The sequence below is a fragment of the Palaemon carinicauda genome, chromosome 18 (assembly GCF_036898095.1).
Source record: "Palaemon carinicauda isolate YSFRI2023 chromosome 18, ASM3689809v2, whole genome shotgun sequence".
NCBI lineage: Eukaryota > Metazoa > Arthropoda > Malacostraca > Decapoda > Palaemonidae > Palaemon > Palaemon carinicauda.
This window is the reverse complement of record NC_090742.1, coordinates 103,596,849-103,619,348: the sequence shown is the minus strand read 5'-3', so window position 1 is coordinate 103,619,348 and position 22,500 is coordinate 103,596,849. Positions and strand designations below refer to the sequence as shown.

Below are 22,500 nucleotides of genomic sequence, written 5' to 3'. Positions count from 1 at the left end.
AGTGGTTGGGCACAAAACAGAAATGGTCACACAAACAAATACTAAAATTGGAAATAAAATCAAAATTTATGTCCCCTTCTAATAGATGGATATATCTCAATAAGGAAGGGTGAATGGTCTTGGATAAAGTGAAAATCGAAATACAGCCACCTCAAATATGCAAAAAGCTGTATGAAATTGATTGTAAAATACAAAGAATCCTTTTTTAATGTTATCATGGGTATTTAAAAGCTTTAATTTTCACATTTTATCAAGAACAGCTACTTTCAGGAGGCAGACAATTATATTTCAAAGAAATAATTTTTGTGTGTTTAAGAAGCAGTTTGGAAGCTATTTATAACTATTGCTATATGATATATACCTAGCTTATAAGAATGAGAAATTCCTGAAAATACAAAATCATCCATCAATTTGTAAATATTAGAACTTGTTGCGGAGGCAGAAGATATTGTGACAGAAGTGATATTTCACCAAAATATTAATCTCATGAATACACAGTTTTTGAGCAATATTGGATTTTGAATTTCAAAATAAGTGCAAAACAGTCCATCCTGATATACAGTATATATTAAATAATTGTAATACATATTTCGCAAAATTTTAATAATAGAATTTCTAAATTTTATGAGCCTCCCCTGATGTTCATTTTCCTTCTTCTACAGAAACTCAAGTTTAATAGACCTTTACCCATATTTTTTTTAAGTTAAATTTTTTCCTTTTAGCAGTAAGTGGTAACTCACATACCAGTCTCTGTCTCTTCAGATTCTCAGTCCTGTTGGTTGTGATTAAACCCTCTCCAGATTGTCTGCTTATTATTGCACATTAAGATGCCTTTCGTTGACTTTGTTAGCAATTACTGCATGGAGTGTGCACAGAAATTATTTCTGAAAGTTCGTTATCTGCTACCCTTTGTGTCTCGTGTCGAGGTCAATACTGTGATTTAATTAACCGTTATGAAATGTTCAGTTTCCTCACAGTACCTCGCATGAGTGAGAACGTTTTAATACTATTGTGAAGAGTACAACGTTATAAACAGAATGAGTGACGTTAGATTTTTGTATAGGCCGAGAAGAGCAAGCCAAGTTACTGATGAGCAGAGAGATTAGTTGTCTTTTGTGGAGTGAATAATGATAATTTCTTACCCATCAAGTTAGTGATGAGTTTTATATTATGACTGGTGTAAATTCCTCTCTTATTCTCAGAAGGCCAGGGAGCCTTCGCTTATCGAACGAATCAGAATCAAAAGCTTTTTGTCTATACAGGACATACAGTATTTATATAGATAAATTATATATACATATATTATATATATACATATATATAAAAATATATATGAATGTATATATATATATATATATATAATATATATATATATATATATATATATATATATATATATATATATATATATCTATATATACATATATACATATATACATAGATATATATATATATATATATATATATATATATATATATATATATATATATATATATATATATGTATATATATATATATATATATATAGATATATACATAGATAGATAGATATATATATATATATATATATATACATATATATATATATATATATATATATATATATATATATATATATATATATATATGCATGCATGTGTGTGTGCGTATAACCACCTATACTCTCATATTAATCTTTACCTCCATTGTACTGTATGTGTTTGTGCCATTTCTCCCAATACAACAACTTGATGCAACATCCCTGAAGTTTAGCTCTGCTATTAAGAGCTTTTAAGGTTGGGATGTTATAAGTAGCAAGGAGAATTTTAATTCTCATCTTACAAAATCTAACTAAAATACTGTTTTAAGCAACCTACCTATTAAATATAGTGTACTGCAGCTCTCTTTTATTTTATCATCTTTAATAGTTAATAAAGACTGGGTGATTTACTTACGAGATACTTACAATGGAATGATAAATATGCTTTCTCATAAATATTCTTATTCTATTAACTATTGGTCTTTTTTATTATTCAAAAGTACAATGAAATGTTAGAGATGATAAGGAGAGATATAATAAGATAAGACAATTAAAAGAAAAACTGTATTACTCTGCTTTTCAAATCCAAAGCTCTCTTGAAATAATATGCAAGATTCTATATTGGACACAAAAGCCTATCTAACATGCAACAGACTTTTATACCAAAATTAATAGACAACTCTTCTATAAACATTCAAATACATAAATATAATGCATGGTTGGTATCTTACAAAATCATACCCCACAAAAAGGATTACTACACAACAAACTGTTCATAATCATACTAAAAATTCTTAATAGAAAAATAGTTCTTCACATGCATATCTTGAGGAATCTTAACATCAGCCCCAATCTGCATCTTATCTGAAGAAACAGAGTCCTGTGGAAGTCTAGGGATTGAAGGGCAAAACTGATACATACCATCAGTTAGCCTTCCCACGTTTCACTTTATTCATATTTGCTTTCTTCTTATCCTTGCGAGTCTTTTCCTGGGGAAATAATCAGTTTTATATTTCAACTGCAAACATCAAAAGAAGAAAATCTGAGCAAAATATATTGAAAGCACAATACTCAAGCACTGTACAAATAATATATAAAATCTAATCATACATTTTTTATATTGTACTTGAAATCAAGTACTTAATAGTGTAATGTAAAAAATCTAATAATTAATTTTTCATATATTCTAAATCAACCAAATAATCAGTGGGATGAATCCTCAATTATCTTTCCTTATGCATTTCCATTGCTAATTACACTAATAAATAGTATAAAAAAAAACTCTTAAAAATAACTTTTCTAACTCTCATAGCCCAAACAAGAAGGGCTTGTCACTAATAAATATATTAAGATCTTATCTAATATTCTTCAAATCCTTCAAATCTTAAAGTGCATATACTGAAAATACTGAATATTCTGACCAAATTTCTTTTAAAGATTTTTTTTCTAAATTTGGTATATGAGAGGTGATAGATGAACTTGTGACCTAAGGCAGAGGGACCTGAGTCATTCATTTGCTGCTTATTCACATATTACAGTATTTTTTCTATTGCTATTTTTTCTCTTATAGAAACACGTTTTAAAGTAAAAATTAGTATTTTCTAACTTCTGATTAGAATACGCTATAAAGTGTCTATATAAAACAAGGATAAAAAATTCCACACTGCCTTTCTACACTCCCACCATTATAATAGCTGTCAAAATCTCCTTCATCTGTTGGGACAAGACAGATGGGCAAAGCATTGGCTGAGAGTTAGTGCAGAAAAAAAAGCCAAAAACTCATATTCAAGTGAACTTCATTGTAGCATTTCTTTCCAAGCTTTCAATTACCCCTTCTCTTCCATTTTATATTTAACCTTTTTCTATTCCCTGAATTTGAAGCTTTTAATTTTGTTCTTTGTGTTTCCTCCCTTTATTATACTCTTACCATACAAAACTGTTCATGTATTAATTATCCTATTGTGTTTTATCTTTCAAAACCTCACCCTTCTCAATATAATTCTATTCTAGTACATTGAGTTCACAGCAAGTTTTAACTAGTAACTTATCGGCAGTTTTTGACGAGTCCGCGTTGTTGTGTTCTGAGCCCATGTTTGTTGATCATTGGATGTTTAACCTTGCTTGTCCTGTATTTATGTAACTCATTAATTTACATAATTCACTGAGTTTAGCAATATAAATGTTTAGATTTCTGTAGCCTACCTATATATATATATATATATATATATATATATATATATATATATATATATATATATATATATATATATATATATATATATATATATATATATATATCTATATCTATATATATAGATATATATATATAAATATATATATATATATATATATATATATATATATATATATATATATATATATATATATATATATATATATATATATATATATAAAATGAACAACTTGAACTTCCTCATTCCTGTTTTCCTGAAGCTAAACTAAGTAGTTTAGTTTTTCGATCTCGTGAAATTAAAGCTCTGTTGATGGACTTTGATGTATATGGAGGTGTAGACTCAAATGGTATTTTTCCTTTTTTTTTATAAAGACAGCAGATTTCTTAGCTCCAAAGTTATTTGTTATTTTGCGCAAGTTAGCAAGAAGAGGAGCTTTAAGCACTTGTTGGAGAAGTGGTAATGTTACTTCCCTATGTAAATATATTTGTGGTAGCTCAAGTACCACTGATTACCGCCCAATTTCCATAACTCCCATATTATCTAAAGTTTTTTAACGTCTTCTGGCAAAACGTCTTAATAGGTTTGCTGAAGGTAATCATCTATTCCCTAGTTTGCAATTTGGTTTTCGTAAAGGCCTTGGAGCATGTGATGCACTTCTTACAATCTCCAATGCTGTACAGAAATCCCTTGATTGTGGTCAGGAAGTTCGTATGAATGGCCTTGATTTTAGTGCTGCCTTTGACCGTATTAATCATGAGGCCCTTGTTTTCAAACTCAAATTGGAGGGTAACACGAACCAAAAAGGGGACAAAAAGTGAGACAAAAAAAAAAAAAAAAACAATTCTGATCGCCAGAAAGAACCAAGTGCAACTGAGGTAAACAAAGCATATGCTAAAGTCTCCCCAATTGTTGACACTACGTCCAGAGAAAACGTCAGCTCATTACACGCTTTTTAGGGGGGACTTGTGAGGATCCAAGACTTTTGAAAAAAGGTGTGAACCTTGAGGTAAAGTGTCAATTCATTCCATGCATACTGTACATACTGTTCCAGATAAGGTGTTGTTTTTTGGAAGAAACTCCTGAGCTGTGGTGGCCTTTGTTGCCAATTCCAACCAAAGCCGATGGAAATGACACTCTGTGTCCATGGACTGAAGGACCCACAATCCTCGCACGAAGTCAGCCGTCCCCCTACCGGGAGACCTGCATTATTTGTGTTGAGGACATGAACCACTTTCTCCTCTGCCGTTTCAATGTCCACGACCATTGGACTTGCCTCCTCTGTCAAGACGGCCTCAGAAGACGACCCTTACTCATACGCAGGGTGGAAGGCCAGGGACTGTGACAATACTTGTTAGGGCACAGTGTAGACAGTCTGAGGGATAGCGGCATAGGAAAGAGCAAACAACTTCCGATGATGTCAGTTTGCGAGACCTTTTTGGTTGTGTGTCTCTCCCAGGGGTGAACTTCCTCTTCAATGAGATCTCCCTCTTCTGGAAAAGGCTCTAAGCTCTGCGACAGCCTTATCCGTAACTTCCTTCACCACCTTCTAAGGAAACAGGTCTTTTCCCCTGATGCTAAAGGTGATGAAACTTTTCAGCTCATGGCGGATGGTAGCTGTAGCAAGTATATGCTCTCTACAGACTCGACGGGCCTGTAAAGAGGCATAAAGGTTCTTCATAAAGGTGGCGAGATGAGTTTCCGCCAACAAGGAAAGACTGAAGCGTCTGCAAAATTCCCAATCATCATCTCCATGAAGCACTACAGAAACATCGACATTGACAACCTTTGTCTGGCCTACGACTCAGCCTTAAGAATGTGTTAGGGAATCCTGGGCAGCTTCTCGTGAAATTGGCGGCCGGCCGCATCCTTATCCAGTTTACTCTCAGCAAAAATAAACTGGACATTGGTCCAGTGGACGGCATCGTGTGGTAAGACAGGTGAGACTGGTGTTTACTCTTCCATAGCTGGGAGAGGCTTACCCTCACAGATGGCTTTCTCCACAGCCGCGTAGCTCTTCGAGGCAAAGTGAAAGATCATATTGTCCGGAGCCACAAAGGAGGCCAACCTCTCACCGAAGGCGACAAGCTGTATATTGATACACCCTGCCGTCATCATTGTCGCGTGCAATAAGGTAGCTAAGAGGGCAAGACCTTATACCTAATCGACTACTCATGCTCCTTCAAGGCCTGGATCTCTTCACATGAGGCCTTGAACATCAACATCTGGTATTACTAATTCCCCCCCCCATGAAGGCTTACATGTTAGCCATAAATACCAGATCCATTGTAGTACCCAAGGTACTCAGGAACTGAGGGGCTCCATGAGCCCAGCAGAGGATGTTGGGAGGGAAAAAAGGGCAGGAACAGCCCCGTCACGGAAGAAGTAATCGTCAACGTAAGACCGGGAGGCCGTTGCCGTATTGGGGTCTAAAGTGGTAGACCCACTGAATTCTAGACCTACCTCATCTTCTTACCCAAATGCGAAGGGACCGCGGGAAGAACACGCGGTCGTCATCGGAGGTATCCTTCGAGACCCATCCGGAGTGAAGTAGATCCTTAAAAACACTGCAATCCTGATGGTCCCAATACAATACTTGACCTTTCATCCTCCGACACTTCGCATGTGTGTGGCATGTATCAGGACCACAAGGATGCCTCACAGTCCTGACACAAATCCACACTCAACAGTGCATCTCTGTCACAGGCACCTCCTGTAAGGAGGAAAGGGTTTAAATGAGTACTACGTCCTCTAATATTCACCAAAAGCTGAAAGAAATGGGTTATTAACATCCCATGTTAACAATAGAGGGAATAGTAATCCCCAAATTGTGTGTAAATGCAATTGATGAGAAAGGAGGAGTACAAAATGTCCATTCACTTCTTGAAGGGGGGGAGGGGAGGTGCTCATAGAAAGAACTGTCGCTCCTATATCTCCGCAGAGAAATGGCCAATTAAAAGACAACGGTATGGGTAAACTTAATAGTTTAAGCAATCGACGCATCGATTAAAGAGAAAAAATCCATAGCAACCGGCGGGCTATAACAACAAGTTGATAACCTCAATTAGGGAAGACCCGGGAGTGGGAACTAGCCTATAGAGTTATCACCCCTCTATCCAATCTACACCCTCAAAGGGATATGTACAAATTGGTAAAAAACCAATAACCATATGTAGTGCTTATTTTCATGCAGGGGACTAGAAAACCTTTCGTAAAAGGAGTTCCCAGGCCCAACATACATAAAGAAGCCTCAAAAGTTGGAGTAAGGCCTTTATGTTAATCTGTAGATGAATTCACCTACAGTCAGAAGAGAACCCATCTTAGTTTAGGTAAGACGGTCTCAGATAAAAAGGACAGAAAGACATGTGCCCTATAGGTACCGGTGTTGCCAGAAGTACCGGCAACGCCAGGGGGGAACGATATTGCCGCCAACGTCCTATGTGCCCTAAAACACTGGTAGAGATATCCACTCCCATAGACTAGTACTAACCCCGCCGCCAGTAACGGCAACACCGTCAGGGGCAAAGGTGCTTAGGGTGGCGGAAACATACAGCAACGGTTCCTGCATAAAACACCATGCCATAGCTGAAGGCAGCGCCCCCAGTAGCAGCACTGCCGCAAGCAGCGATGCATCGCCAGTTCAGGTACTAAAGGATAGTGTCAAAAGGTGGCAGCAAAGCCGTTAAGTACTGGCACTGCCATCAGTCTAATAGCCTACCTCTCAGGGAGAAGCACGCTGATGGCGATGAAGGGTCAGACCCCGAAGGAACCAACCCCCCCAATCAAGTAAAATGATAAAATTAATGCAATATCCGTCACGGAAAGGCTAGGATATAAAGAGAGGTGACGGCATAGGGTAGCTATAGCCATGCATCAAAAGAGCATTCCTTAACAATCCCCAGAACAGAGGCGACGGCAAGGAAGTCAGTCTCAAAAAAAATCTAGATTCAATCCGAGGGTTATCCCAACAAGGATTGATTGATTGATTGAAAGTTTTCTGGCATCCTGACATCTAAGGTCATTGACGCCGATAGCATTTATTATATATGAAAAATAAAAGAGAATTCAATTAAAACCATAAAAGTTAAAAAGTCATTATAATAGTTAAATAGTTTTCAGAAGACCTACTTCTGAAATAAATATGACAAATTCGAAGATAATTTGTATTTTTCCCAACCATACAAACCTTAGCTATTTACATTGGGTTTACCTTTTAGCGCAGCTGAAATGGAGAGCCATTAGAATTTAACGAGGGTGTATTACCCCCGCGCTAGTTAGCGGGGGGGTAGGGGAGTGGTAGATAGCTACCCCTCCCCCCCCTCACACACAGATGAATGCTCACTTTCACTTAGAGGTAGGACTTGTCTTGGGGGACAGGGCTGGCGGGCAAATATGTGTAAATAGCTAAGGTTTGTATGGTTAGGAAAAATACAAATTATCTTCGAATTTGTCATTTGTTCCGTAACCGAAATACAAACCACGCTATTTACATTGGGTGACTTACCCATTAGGTAGGGTGGAAAGTCCCCAGCCATACAGGCTTTGGCTTTACCCGGGGACTCAGAATCCGAGTGAGTCGCACTCGAGAAAAGGAGTCCCTGCACCTCACAAGTTCCTTGCTCCGCAAGGAACCGTGTGGCCTACATAAGCTTGTGTGTGAAGGAAGAAGTGTGACCCGTCCTAGGCAGTTGACCTGGAGTTCCAGAAGGAACTCTGGGTTAGGACGTTCCCAATACCACCTCGTCAGGGTATGGGGGACGCGACAGTATTGACTCAATACTCGGAACACAAGGAAGCATGGTTTACCTGCAGATGTTCGAGGTCAGCTATGCAGAGACCAGGATGCTGCTTCCCCGTAGAGGGGATGATGAAGAAAGAAATAAGGGCCAGACATACTTCTTTCGTTCATGCAGACTAAAACCTGATAACAATGCCCTCAACCTTCTGCTACCTGTCCAAAAAGGAGCCTGAGGTTAGACCAGCTGTTGTGTAGCCACCACAGAGCGATAGAAAACGTATCGAAACTCCTGTGGGTCACGCCCTGCAGGAAGTGGGCTGCGAAGGTCATTAGACGCTTCCAGACTCCAGCTTGTAGCACCTGCGTCACAGAGTAGTATTACTCGAAGGCGAGGGACGTTGTGATGTATCCAACATCGTGCTGTAGGGCGACGTGACGGGGAAGGGTCTGAAGACAGGTCGAGATGAATGTCCTTGAGTCCGGGCTGAAGAGGTATACTGGTGACTCTCCCTCGTGTCCTCCTTGTGCTCCCAAATCGGCTGCAACTGAGGACAAACTGCAGCTGTTCCCAGCGCTAACCTCTCGATTCCTTTACTGGCAAGAAAGAGAAGGTCTTGGGACATCAGATACGGAATGGAGACTCGAAATCTTGAAGGAATTGGACCGAAGGGCCGGGGCCCCCAGATTCTGAGTCTAGCCAACAACTCAGGAGCGAACCTGAATGTTGCCTTCCCCTCTTCCTTAGAAAGGGCGGAGTCGTACGAGACCAAGAAGATTGCTTACACACTGGCCGTGGCCAGAGTGAGCAGGAGACCCAAGACGGAATACAATCCGAGGCCTGTCGTAAAGGGTCTTGAGAAGATCTCTTAAAGGACTAAAAGTCCGAGCCATGCTCCAAGTTGGAGGTCTTCCTCTGACTAGGGCAGGGACGATCGTAGCTTCGCATGAGCAAGGAAAGATCCAGCGGGAAGGAAAAAGTTATTCCTCTAAGCCTGAAGGTCAGGGAAAGGCTGAGCGACAGGCTTCATTGCCGAGAGCGGAAAGGAGTTTCCTCCCGCCGAAAGGCAACAAGACCGTTATTGCTGGAGAAGAGGCCTCAAGGGAAGAGGTATATCTCCCACGGCACCAACCACCGAAGACTCTTCACTTTGCCTGGAAGACCCCTGCGGATGACTATCGGAGATGACGCGACCTCCGTACCACGACTGTAGCGGGTTGTCTCTTCTTGAGGAGGAGGCGTAGTGTCTCCAGGCATGAAGCCGAAGCGACGCCCCGGTTCGGGAGAGATGTCGCAGTGCGGTTGTTTGAGTAGTCTGCGCCGTGGGAGAAGCTCTCCCGGGAGTTCTGTCAGGGGAAGCAGAGGGTCCAGAAACCGTTCTGCGCATAGTCCCAGTGGAGCTCTCCCATTGAAAGGTTGACAGACAACCTGGTCTTGTTGAGACCCATTGTCCACAGACAAAAAGGAGAGAAGACGCAGGCGTCGAAGTTGTCCCACCATCACCGGAATGCATCTTGCCAGAGTCTCGGGGTCTGAGACTGGGGGGAAGAACAGCGGAAGCTTGAGGTTCCAAGCTGTCGCGATCAGGTCCCCCAGACCAGGACTTGCTGGTTACTCAAGGTCAAAGACCCCCAGGTACACTCTCTCTACGAGGCTCTGCTCGGATAGTCGGAGAGAACATTCCTCTGCCTGGAATGAGAGAGCTGATGGTGGTATTGAGAGTATCTCAATCATCCCGGTATCTCTACTGCAAGATGTGAAGGTGTGAAAATGCGTCCCCTGCTGGTTAGAACACGCCAGAATCATGAAGTCGACGCGCACGGGGCGACTCGGCAGAAGCTGTAGGATCTCTGGAGGGGCCAGACTACGGCCGCTAAGCCTGCCTGAATGATGGAGAGGTATCCTTCAGGTCTTGACCATAGGCCTGGACCGGAACATGGCCCCCCCCCCTTTCCTTTGACGAGTCCGAGAACAGCATAAAAAATGTGGGGAAAGGACGAGAATATCCACTACCATCAAGAGGTTCCATAGGTCAACACCCATTGCAGGTCTAATAGTTCCGCTGGTCCCATAGGGGCCAGAACGTCCGGTTAAACGTTGCCTGAAACCACCGGAACTTGGACCGCCCCACATGGAACTTATCCTGAGGCGACCGTTCGGACTATAGACGGGTAAATGAGTTAAGGAGAACTAGGAAACGTTCCAAGGTAGAGCTGAAAGCTCTGCTTGACTGAGAACAGGTACTGCGACTCTCCTCAGTCTTGCCACAGTCAACTGAAAGGAAGGCTCGGAGGATGTGGCAACAGAATCTGGCATCCCCAGGTGGTCACCTATCCAAGTACCGACCAGAACCTACGTTGCTTAACCTCGCTGGACGGTCGAGAAGCGGGGTTTCCAACGTGGTAAGGCCGTTGACTCAATATCATGGCCAGATACTCCAGATGTTGAGGCAGAAGAAGAGAAGGCTCCAAGCAAAATACCATGAACCCACACTCATGTAAGCATCCGGAAGCTTGTCCCGGCGCTGAAGAAGGTCGAACCCGAGCCTACCGGAGTTGACCAGCCCTCCAAAAAGCAAAGGAAGCGGAAGCCTGCACCTGAGCGGCCATGAGGAAATCAGGGAGAGTTCTCTGGGGAAAAAAACCTGCTATGCCACGGCGGGATAGCCACACTGCATCATAAGTAGGAATACTTGCAGTCTAGGCTGAATTCGACGAGCTCCCTGGAAGATGGATGGAATGGAAACTGAAAGTACCCGTCCTTCCGATCCAGGGTTTAAGGAGTCCTGTCGCCTCGTTACCAGTCTGATCGATTCTGCTGTTCTACGCTGGCCGAAGTTTGTTCGACAAACTTGATCAGGGCTGAGAGGTCGACTACGGAACTCCCCTCTCAGATCCTTCCTTACAAGAAAGGATCGACTGAAGAGGCCGGGGGTGAAGCCGTCGATGATCCTATGAAGGACCTTCGCCTAAGGTATGGATCATTCTGCCCAACCGGGCAACTCTTGCCGACGCTATGGCATAGAGGTTCAGAGACACTGAATTCGCTGACAGAGACGGCAGGCGCGATATCCTTGGCTGATCACAGAGATTGTGCGGGAATGGGCATCGGGAAGCTGTCATCCGGATGAGTAACCTTAAGCATCCTCCCAGCGAGAAACCTGCAATCCTAGAGTTCGTGAACTCTGCCGCTCCTTTTAGGACTATGCCCCCCTGGGGGAGCCTCCTGTGCCATCTGTTCCTGACAGGAGGAAACTGCAATTGGACACCTTGTCCCAGTTGTCATAGCCGATAACTTAGGCCGACGTGGTTGAAAGAAAAGGGCGCTGGAGCCCTGCAGAGTCTGGAAGAAAGCGCCTTGGAGGAGTGAAAACGGAAGTCCATTTCCTCCGCACAGCTGCTGTCTAAGTCTCTGTCCTTGGGCACAAACAAACTCTTCTCAAGGATGGAAGGGTGTCTGAGGTTGTCGACATCCACGGATGAGACACCCGAAAGGAAGCCCTTGGTCATTGTGTCCAGATGGTCCAACATCGAGCTTGCCCGCAAGTTCGATACTTGACGACGAAACTCCAAGGTGCTTGAGCCCAAGAGGAGGAAAGTACCCATGATCTTCCTGTAGCTTCCTTGAACCAAACCTCGGGCCGTAACCGAGGAGGGAAAGGACCTGGTAAGCCCCCAGAGGAAGGGGTAAGCAGTCACCCCTTGGCCGATGGAGAAATCTCGAACGGAGAGCCCCCCGTCAAAAATCCTTCCAGGGAATGACGGGGAAGGGCTAACCCAGGTTCTGGAAAGAGGAGTGTTGCTCAGACCTCCCTGAAGTTTCTTCCTATTCTTGCAAGTGCCATGCTCTGCGTTTACGGGGTGAGGCCGTGTTCTGGAAATACGCTCCAGAAGAACTCGCCAGGCTGGCCATGCTGCGAAAACCCCAATGGGAATCGTGGTCGCAATCGCCCTGGAGCTCGCGCGATGGTAATTCAAAGATTTGCGCGTGGGCGAACGTGGAAGCGCCCATGCGCGGTCACGCAGGAACGCAAACGAAGGTGAGCGAAGGAGCGCAGAAGGAGGGCGAGCGTGGTAGGAAGGGCGAGAGCTGGTGGTCGGCGAGCGATAACCCATAGACGAGCAATGGATACTGCAAGAATTAAGCCGACGTTCGTGTGAAGAAACACTGTCAGTTCGAGCGACGGAACACCGTCGGTTCGCGCGACGGAACACCGTCGGTTCGCGCGACGGAACACCGTCGGTTCGCGCGACGGAACACCGTCGGTTCGCGCGACGGAACACCGTCGGTTCGCGCGACGGAACACCGTCGGTTCGCGCGACGGAACACCGTCGGTTCGCGCGACGGAACACCGTCCGTCCGCGCGACGGAATACCGTTGGTTTGCGCGGGCGCGCGGGCGCGCGGGCGCGCAGGCGAACGGTCGCGCGGGCGCGCAGGCGAACGGTCGCGCGGGCGCGCAGGCGAACGGTCGCGCGGGCGCGCGGGCGAACGGTCGCGCGGGCGAACGGTCGCGCGGGCGAACGGTCGCGCGGGCGCGCAGGCGAACGGTCGCGCGGGCGCGCAGGCGAACGGTCGCGCGGGCGCGCGGGCGCGCGGGCGCGCAGGCGAACGGTCGCGCGGGCGCGCAGGCGAACGGTCGCGCGGGCGCGCAGGCGAACGGTCGCGCGGGCGCGCAGGCGAACGGTCGCGCGGGCGCGCAGGCGAACGGTCGCGCGGGCGCGCAGGCGAACGGTCGCGCGGGCGCGCAGGCGAACGGTCGCGCGGGCGCGCAGGCGAACGGTCGCGCGGGCGCGCAGGCGAACGGTCGCGCGGGCGCGCAGGCGAACGGTCGCGCGGGCGCGCAGGCGAACGGTCGCGCGGGCGCGCAGGCGAGCAGTCGCGAGGGTGGGCAGGTGAATGAGCGCGAGTCCGAGGCGGCGAACACAAGCGTTAGCGCAATGGCGAGGAAACGCGCTGCCGCGTGGGCGAGGAAGACCGCTGGCGATATGGATCAACAGGCGATCGGTGGTGAGCTGGTGAGCGTTAACGCGCAGGTTGGCGATGGCGCGTTGTGGCATGTCGACGCGTTGGCGAGCAGCATGCGCAGGTGAGCGATCGCGCGATGGCGAGCAGCATGCGCAGGTGGGCGATCGCGCGATGGCGAGCAGCATGCGCAGGTGGGCAATCGCGCAATGGCGAGCAGCATCCGCAGGTGGGCGATCGCGCGATGGCGAGCAGCATCCGCAGGTGGGCGATCGCGCGATGGCGAGCAGCACGCGCAGGGGGGCGATCGCGCGATGGCGAGCAGCATGCGCAGGTGGGCGATCGCGCGATGGCGAGCAGCATGCGCAGGTGGGCGATGGCGAGCTAGTAGCTGGCGAACCATGTTCCTTCAGAAGCGTGGGAGAACGTTGGCACGCCGGCTGTAACACACGCGGGCGATCCGGAGATCGCCGAGAGACAGGTGATCGCTGACGTGTAGAACGCTGTTGAATAGGCGATACTAAAATCGCCTGTGCGCACTGGCGAGCAGGTGAACGCTGGCGAGCTGATGATCGCTGGCGAGCTGATGATCGCTGGCGAGCTGATGATCGCTGATGAGCAGAAGGCAACGCGTGGAAGCCTGCGCATAGAAGAAGAGTCCTTGACCCAGACCTGAACCGAAGTTCTAGATCGCGAAGGCGAACGTGGGCGCACAGGGCGCGTAACAGGAACCAACAGGAACAGCAGGGATGATCATCATGAGAGCGCTGACGAACAGGAGAACGCTGACGAACAGGAGAGCGCTGGCGAAAGGAGAGCGCTGGCGAAAGGAGAGCGCTAGCGATCAGGAAGCGCTGATGAGCAGGAGAGCGCCTGTGCGCTAACACTGAGCAGGAGCAGGAGAGAACACAGCAGAAGGGCGCGCAGGGGAACCCTGACACGCAAGGGAAGAACCCCCGTGGGAGGCAACCCTTTGCCCCGAAGGGAACGTTGTCCGTCGGGAGACAGATGTCCATCGGAAGACCATTGCCTGTCCGCCGGGAGACTGATGTCCGTTGGAAGACCGTTGTCCGTCGGGAAGACCGTTGCCCGTCGGAAGACGAGATCAGATTGCTGTCCATCTGCACCAAGGCGGAAGATCAAGAAGAAGGAGTTGTAGGCTGCAAACGGAGATTCAAAAAGGCGCCTCTTAGCACCCTTATAGGGAGATGAGAGGCCCTTACGACGAGGCGGACGGTGGGCCTTACGGCGAAGGAGGCCAACAGCAACAGCAGCAGAAGAATCCTCCGAAGAGGAGTCTCTATGAGTGTACTCTCTCGCGAACGAAAGAGAAACACTTCGTAGAAGAGACTGGTCAGCCAGTGACCTAAAAGGAGCAATCCTCCGAAGAGGGGCTCCTGCAGTTGCCCAGCCCCTTGAGCGAAACTGCAGGTGTGACCGCTCAGCACCAAGAGCATAGTCGCACGAAAAAAAGGCAAGAGAAGAACCCCCCAAAAGGGGAAAAACTCAAGCCTGGACAGGAAAAACTTCCCTCGGAAGGAAAGTTACCCGCCCAAGGAGGCAAGCCTCCTGAGAGTTCTAAAATGAACTGGAGAGCTGTCAATCGTCACGGGAGTACTTCCAGTAGAAGGAGACACGCCCCTGACGAAAATTCAAGGGGGGAGGCAGCAACAGCCGAATCCCCAGGCCTCAACAAGACAGCTCACACCGTTGCCATATTACAGAAACGAACTAGATCGGTAACTGTAAAAAAATAAAACAAAAATCATTAGTACACATTCATTCCCCCGGGAAGGCTCCGAAGAGGAATCCCGTGGGAAAGGAAACAAGAATTACACAACAGGCACGTGCCCTCACAACCACTTACACTCACGGAAGGAGAGCTGTAACCAAAACAGAATTATAACAATTATAATTATGAAACTATGTAATTATGTAATTTAAAAATGAATGAACACTAAAGAAAGAACGAAAACCTCGAAAGGAATCGTTCTACAAGCTGAAAAATTAACAACTACAGTTAGATTCATAAACTAATTGAGACAAACGTACGGCGTAGCAACCCCCCCACACGGAAAGGAAGCAAAAAGGGCGTAGTAACACGTAGTAAAAGGGTGAACGACCTCAAGAGAGAGAGAGAGAGAAAGACCGAAGTCAAACTCGATCACCACCCATAAAATTACGCCGTGGTGGCCTAACTGCCGAGGACTCCACGTAGATATCGTATACTACACACACAACTCTGAAAAGGAAACTTACTGATTTCTATACTCAAATATATATACAAACATGGAAACATGTTTACATATATATTGAGTAAAAGAAAAGTAAGCGATTAAGTAAAGACAAAACAAACAATGGCTGCCAAGAGAGGACCAAGACAGAGACGTCTGTCACAGTCCGAGCCAAAAGTGAAAGTGAGCATTCATCTGTGTGAGGGGGGGGAGGGGTAGCTGGCTACCACTCCCCTACCCCCCCGCTAACTAGCGCGGGGGTAATACACCCTCGTTAAATTCTAATGGCTTGCCATTTCAGCTGCGCTAAAAGGTAAACCCAATGTAAATAGCGTGGTTTGTATTTCGGTTATGGAACAACTAAAAATTCCGATCGCATAGTAGGACACATCATGTACAAGAATCTTGGCAAGGATGAACCTGCCATTCTCACCTCGAGCCTCAAACAGATACCCATTTCTTAAGTTAGTAAAATTAGGGCATTCGGTCAACAAATGCCTCACCGTTAAAGGTACTAAACAATCCTCGCAATACGGTTGGTGTTGGCCCTTCAGCAGAAACTCATGTGTCAACCGTGTGTGACCAATACGGAGACGACAAAGAGTCGTCTCCCATTTTCGGGACATCATATTATACCTCCAAGGTGATATGATATTCCCAACAAGGAAGTCTCTCTAGAAAGAGACTCTCTATGCCACCACACCCTGAATCCCAGAAAAGGTTAGAAAGACTAAAATAAATGCCACGCCGTCAGAAACGGCGGCTGCACTCCGATCGAGAAATTTTAGAGGGTAGGAGGTAACAGCAGTACATGTAAGTTTGTGCACCGACATGCTGATATCACCCTTCGCAAAGGGGAGCTCCAATGAACTGCGCAGTCCTAGCATGTGAGATCACGAGCGAATGCAGAATGGCGGACCAACTGATCGCCGACGAGGGCTAGGCTAAGCCTAATAGGTTGATACCGCAATTCGAACCAGAAATCCCAGAGGCTAGGAGGGAGCAGAAGTACAGGTAAGTCGGCGCATCGACAAAGGGAGAACACCTTTCGCAAAGGGAAGCTCCAAAAGACTACACAGTCCTAGCATGGGAGATCATTGAACGAATGCAGCATGGCGGACCAACAGATTTGCCAACGAGGGCTCGGCTAAGCCTAATAGGTCGATGCCGCATATCGATCGAGAAATCCCAGAGGCTAGGAGGGAACGGCAGTACAGATAAGTCGGCGCACCGACAAGGGGAGATCACCCTTCGCAAAGGGGAGCTACAATGGACTGCACAGTCCTAGCATGGGAGAACATGAACGAATGCAGCATGGCAGACCAACGGATTCGCCAAGGAAGGCTAGCCTAAGCCTAATAAGTTGAAAAAACCAGGGGATCAAAGGCAGGCAGGCAAAGGGGCTCAGTAAACTAGTATTACCGAGGAAAAAAGCCTTTAAGGGTAAAATGGCCGCTGCCAACGAGACCAGTAAGGAAGACCTGATCGCCATCGGCAAACCCATCTCTGACAAAGCTACCACTCTCTATGCTAGGCTAGCCGGGACCGACACGCATAAAACTAAAACTTAAACTACATTATGCATAGTAAAAGTGAACACAAAACAGAGCCCAAAGCATCGTAATGCTAAAATAAAGCTAACTAATATGATACTAGTGAAATAATACTAAGTGAACACAAAATAAAAAGGGTGATCATAAACTCGACATGGCGCCCAATGGCTAGCTGGACTCCGAGCGCCCGGCTCCCTCATTGCTATAAAAAAGTTAATTAACCACTACCCGAGAGAATCTAAAGCAGTTACAGCTAATTCAAACTGTAAAAGAAGAAGGTACTCAACTTTGACGACAAAAGGAAAGCTATTATGCTAGGAATAACTCAAAAATGTTGAGAAAAGGTGCACTTGACAAAATACGAACTTGTAGGTAAGCTGCGATCGAAGGAATGAGTTTATCAGAGAAGAACAGTACTATGAAGGGAGAGGATATTTAACAGCTCCTCACCTATCCTCCTCCTTAGATTCTTAGACTTGGTTAAGTCTGTTTGGGGGGCAGATATCTATGGTTATCTACGGATACGTCCCTGATTATACTCGATATCTTAGGATAGTCGTTCCAGGGGTTAGAACCCCGTGATACCTTACGGTAATTGTCTTGTAATATCACTCGCAGAAATATTCTACAGTAGGAAGCTGCCATCAGGATGACATGGCTCGAGCAGCTTTCTAAGGGATATTTGGCTACAGTGATACTCCCAGAGAATTAACCACAGGTTCCCAGAATTCTAACTCCTGGCGCGAGTATCCTTGATATAACTTTTAAGGATATCGCATAAAATCAGGGGACGTATTTCTTAATACGACACATGGCCATCTTCACCCCAAATAGATTTTACGCTTTGAGGGGGAAGAGTGGCGAAAATGAAGAGGAGCCGTTATCAAGGTTACCCGGTGGATCCCCTCCCAGTACTACTACAGCGTATTATTCCTTGTTGCATTTAAGCATGGATAGCCACAGATAGAAGTTTCAGGTGGGGTCTTTCGTTACGTAGTTGTATACTCCTTTTTGAAAGAAGGGAGGGTCCATCAGGACGACATGGCCATATCACTCAAAAATAAATTTTTCGCTTTGCTCAAAATCCATTTTTTGGAAGTTTTCCAGAGAATTACTTGAAAGTACTATATCTGTGGGTTTGTATACGTGCCTTTACTTTAAATGAGTTCCTTATATGGTCTCCTAGAACTTTATACATGATATAACGTTATTTGTCATATCCTCTAAGCTTGGAACTAGCTTAGGGCTTCCTGGCCCCTGCAGGGAAAGTGTCAACTTCGACTGTAAGGATTCAAAGTTTGTATCTCTATAGGGACGGACGGTAAATCTCAGAGATTGCCCTTTTCATCCCTTGGAAATCTGTACTCTGATTTCAAGTTGGGCCCTTCTAGGGTTTAATTAAAACTCTAGTATACTTTATTCGTCTGTAACTGAGATAGTACCAATAGGACGCAAATACGTTTAGTGTTTTACCTTGTAAATAGATTATCAATTGTAGTTACAATCAGGTATGAATCTGATCCAGCACTGAAAACACATCAGGGTCCATATTTTCTCCTCTTGGAAAAATATGTAATTTCATCGAAATGATGCCACTCAATGGAGATGTGAAACAAAATCTGACTGATTCGTACAGATTTTGGAAATGCACGAACACCGTGACACAACGTACACTCGGCACTGGTGTTATCGGTCAGATATGCACCTGTATGGAAAAGTGGGTTAATCATCGTTGTGATTTGCATTCGAGGGTAAATGTACCCATGTACCCGATGCACTGTAGTCCCAAAGCAGTTCACTGTTCGTCGCAGGCTTAGACGACGGGTTTTTAAAAACTACCCGCCGCCACCACAACATGTCTTATTTTAGGTACTTGCTTCATATAGTGTTGGAAGAAGTTCCATGAAGAAGCAATTTTCTTAGGATCATGAACTGCGGGTGAGCTGTCAGGATCCGCTCTGCAAATAAGTAGGTGAGCATTGCTCTCAGTTATTTTAGGGATAGATTTTGATCCTGAGGTTTCGCCTCGGAAGAGCTGTCCTTCCTTGAAGTCTGAAGTTCTACGAAGAGAGACCTTAAGACACCCTAATGGGCATAGGGAGACATCTTCCTTCAGTGGGCAAATTTTCCAAGGACCCCATTTTTTGGTGGGCAGCTCGTTTTTGGCGAGAAAAGTAGGATCGGGGAAAGGATTCAGTTCTCCTTCTTCTGTGAACTGAATATGGCCTACATCCCTGATAGGGCCAATATTTCACTAACTCTAGCCCCTGAGGCTATTGCGAACAGAAAATTGCCTTTCTGTGTTAGTTCCTTTAGAGTACAATCCTCATTGTTTAGGTTCCAAGCATAGTGCAAGACTTTGACCAACGACCATGTAATGGGCTTTGGAGGGGTTGCCGGCTTGGGTACCTTAAAAAGGTTTTGCATATGAGGTCCGTCTCAAAGGCGTATAGAAGAGGTCTAGTCAAGGCCAACTTACACACGGTTATCGTAGTGGAAGTCAGGCCTTGTTCAAGTAGGTAAAAGAAGAAAGAGAGACAGAAACCTGTTGAAATTTCTGTTGGTCACCTTGTTTTTACGAGGGTTACCCCTTTCTTCCAAGATAATGCACATTGTCTCGTGGTTGGACTTGACTTGTACTCTACAATGAAGTCAGCCACATTCTTCGAGATCCCAAACTTTTGTTCGCTGCTAGGGCGAAAAAATCATGAGATACAGGTTGTTGGTTCTCGAGGATGAAATGTAACAGCCGACTTCTGCACCAGTTTGGATAAAACTGGGTACGGCAGAGGAAACAGCTACAGTTTCAATTCTAGAACTAGAGAAAACCAATTGTTTTTGGGCCATTTGGGGGCCACTACAAGAGCTGTTCCTCTGCAGGATCCTAGCTTGACGAGGACTTTTAGCAGGAGATTGGTTGGTGGAAACAGATAAATTCGATTTCATCCGGTCCAGTCGAGAGACATGACGTCTATCGTTTCTGCTTAAGGTTCTCGTAAGGGGTTACATAACGAAATAGTTTCTTGTTGTCACTCGTTGCGAAAAGGTCAATATGCAGTTACGGGACTTTTATCGAAAATAAAGGGGAATGAGTCTGCGTCTAGGGACCAGTTTGTCTCTATCGGCTTTCGCCTGAATAGAGCATCCGCCGTCACATCGCGGAACTCTTAAAGGTGAACTGCTTGATAAATGCCATCTTCTCTTCCTTGACAGGCGGAATATGGCTTGTCAATTTAGATATATCACTATCACCTCGTTGTTGAGAGCCAATCTGATGTGGACTGTCCTGCGAGGGGATAGTCTCCTCAACGTCAGGAGGACTGTCATAGCCTCCAAGATGTTGATGTGAAAGTTTTCTTTTTTGAACTGAAATGATCAATTTCTTGCCCTTTCCTTTCATGCGGATGGCCTCCCCATTCTTTCAGGGAGGCTTCCGTGTGTATCGCCACTGATGTTTGTGGTGGTTGCACGAGAATTGTCTGTGCTAGGCTCTTATTCGTTGACCACGGCCTTAATGGCGTGCGCAATCGGGTCGGTGTCAACCTTGTTGATCTCTTCGAGCGTTTGATGCGTATCTTCTCCAGACTCCTGGCGCATCCTTTGGCTGTGCTTCTAGCACCGGGTCTGTCACTACTGCGAACCAGAGAGAGCCCAGTACTCTTACCTGTTGGCATTTTGAAATCCTCCTGCGTTGGATTAGTCTCTTGACAGATGCCGCTATTTCTCTCCTTTTCTTTAAAAGAATGGAGAGGTGGTGAGACTGCAAGTTCCACTGGATTCCTAACCATTGAAACTTGTGAGCTGGAGAAAGGCGAGACTTCTAGCGATTGACCTTGAGGCCCAGGTGTTCCAGGAACTGGATTACCTTTCTGGCCGCTTGCAGACAAGTAGTCTTGGATGCTGTCCACACCCTCCAATCGTCCAGGTATGCTACTACCTGTACTCCTTCAAAGCGTAGGTGCTGGACGATCCCGTCCGTTAGCTTTGGGAATACCTTTGGGGCTATGTTTAGTCCAAAAGGCATGGCTGTGAAGACAAATTTTGTCTTCTGTAGCCTGAATCCTAGGTAGGAGGAGAGGGGGCGACTGACTGGTAGGTGCCACTAAGCATCTGCCAGGTCTATTGAGACTGTATACGCCCCTTTTTGGTAGAAGGGTCCTTATGTGTTGCACTGTAAGCATCCGGAACTTGTTGTTCTCGATGAACTTGTTGAGTGGAGACAAGTCTAGAATGACTCTGGGTTTGGCCGAGTCTTTCTTGGGAACACAAAACAGCCTTCCCTGGAATTTAGATGGACTTCGCTTTCCTCATTACCTTCTTGTTCAAGAGTTCTGAGGTATATTCTTCCAATAAGGGGGTGGAGTGTTGGAAGAATTTTGGAAAGGTGGGGTGGATTTATGTTCCATTTCCAACCAAGTCCATTCGTAATTCAGCTGTAGACCTAGGGATCGAAGGTCCAACAATCCAGAAAGTGGAAAAGTCTGCCTCCTACCTGGAACCTCTCATTGTTTAGAGGTTCCTGAGGACAGGTTTCCATGACCGCGTCCTCCTCCACCCTTGGGGGATTTCCAGAGGATCCTGTTTTTGGGCCCTTACCTTTGTAGGGCTGAAAGGTGGTCGAGTGCCTTTCAAAGCCTGGATTAAACACAGGTGACTGGCTACCAGCTGATGAGAGATCATCTGGAAGGTGGTTTACGGCTGGACTACCATTTGAGGCACCGTGGTCATGGTCACGGTCGGAAATTGTGCAGTTCTAATGATGATTTCCTCTTTAAGGACGTGCCCTACTTTTGGAGCAGGTTCCTATTCTCCGTGGTGGCTTTGGTAATGACTTCTTGGATCACTTCCTGTGAGAAAGGGTCTACGCCCCAGATACATGATGAAATCAGTTTTCTGGGTTCATGTTTCACCGTTGTTGCGGCAAACACATGCTCTCTACCGATCCTTTTTTAACCTGAGAAAAGCCTACAAATCCATCACAAGGGTGGGGCGTTATTAAAGGCCTGCACACATTTCTAAGCAGTTCTGATGAGACAGGGAGGCGGCAAGACTATCTTTCGTCTCCTGTTCCCTTCTCAAAGGATGGTTTGGCAACTTTGGAAGTTTCTCATTAAACTGCTGGCCTGCTATCTCCGGATCCACCTTCGAGACGGAGAAGGTTAGATGTACCTCTTTCCACTTCTCCTCGCAGGTGGGGCATAGCTAGAGATAATGGTTTGCATTTCTCTAGGATTGGGCAGGGTTTGCCCTCTTCAACTGCTCTCATGACACAGTCTAGGGCTTTCCCCCAAAAGGGGGAAG

The 22,500-nt window shown here is 45.8% G+C and overlaps 1 long non-coding RNA gene across 1 annotated transcript in view; it reads right to left on the bottom strand.

Moving 5' to 3' along the window:
* Positions 1–1,854: 1,854 nt before the first annotated feature.
* The window catches only part of LOC137657131 (uncharacterized), a 25,320-nt gene continuing 4,674 nt past the window's right edge, over positions 1,855–22,500 (bottom strand). Inside the window, exon 2 of the long non-coding RNA XR_011047120.1 lies at positions 1,855–2,509. This is a non-coding gene — a long non-coding RNA (uncharacterized lncRNA). The remainder of the gene's footprint in view (positions 2,510–22,500) is intronic.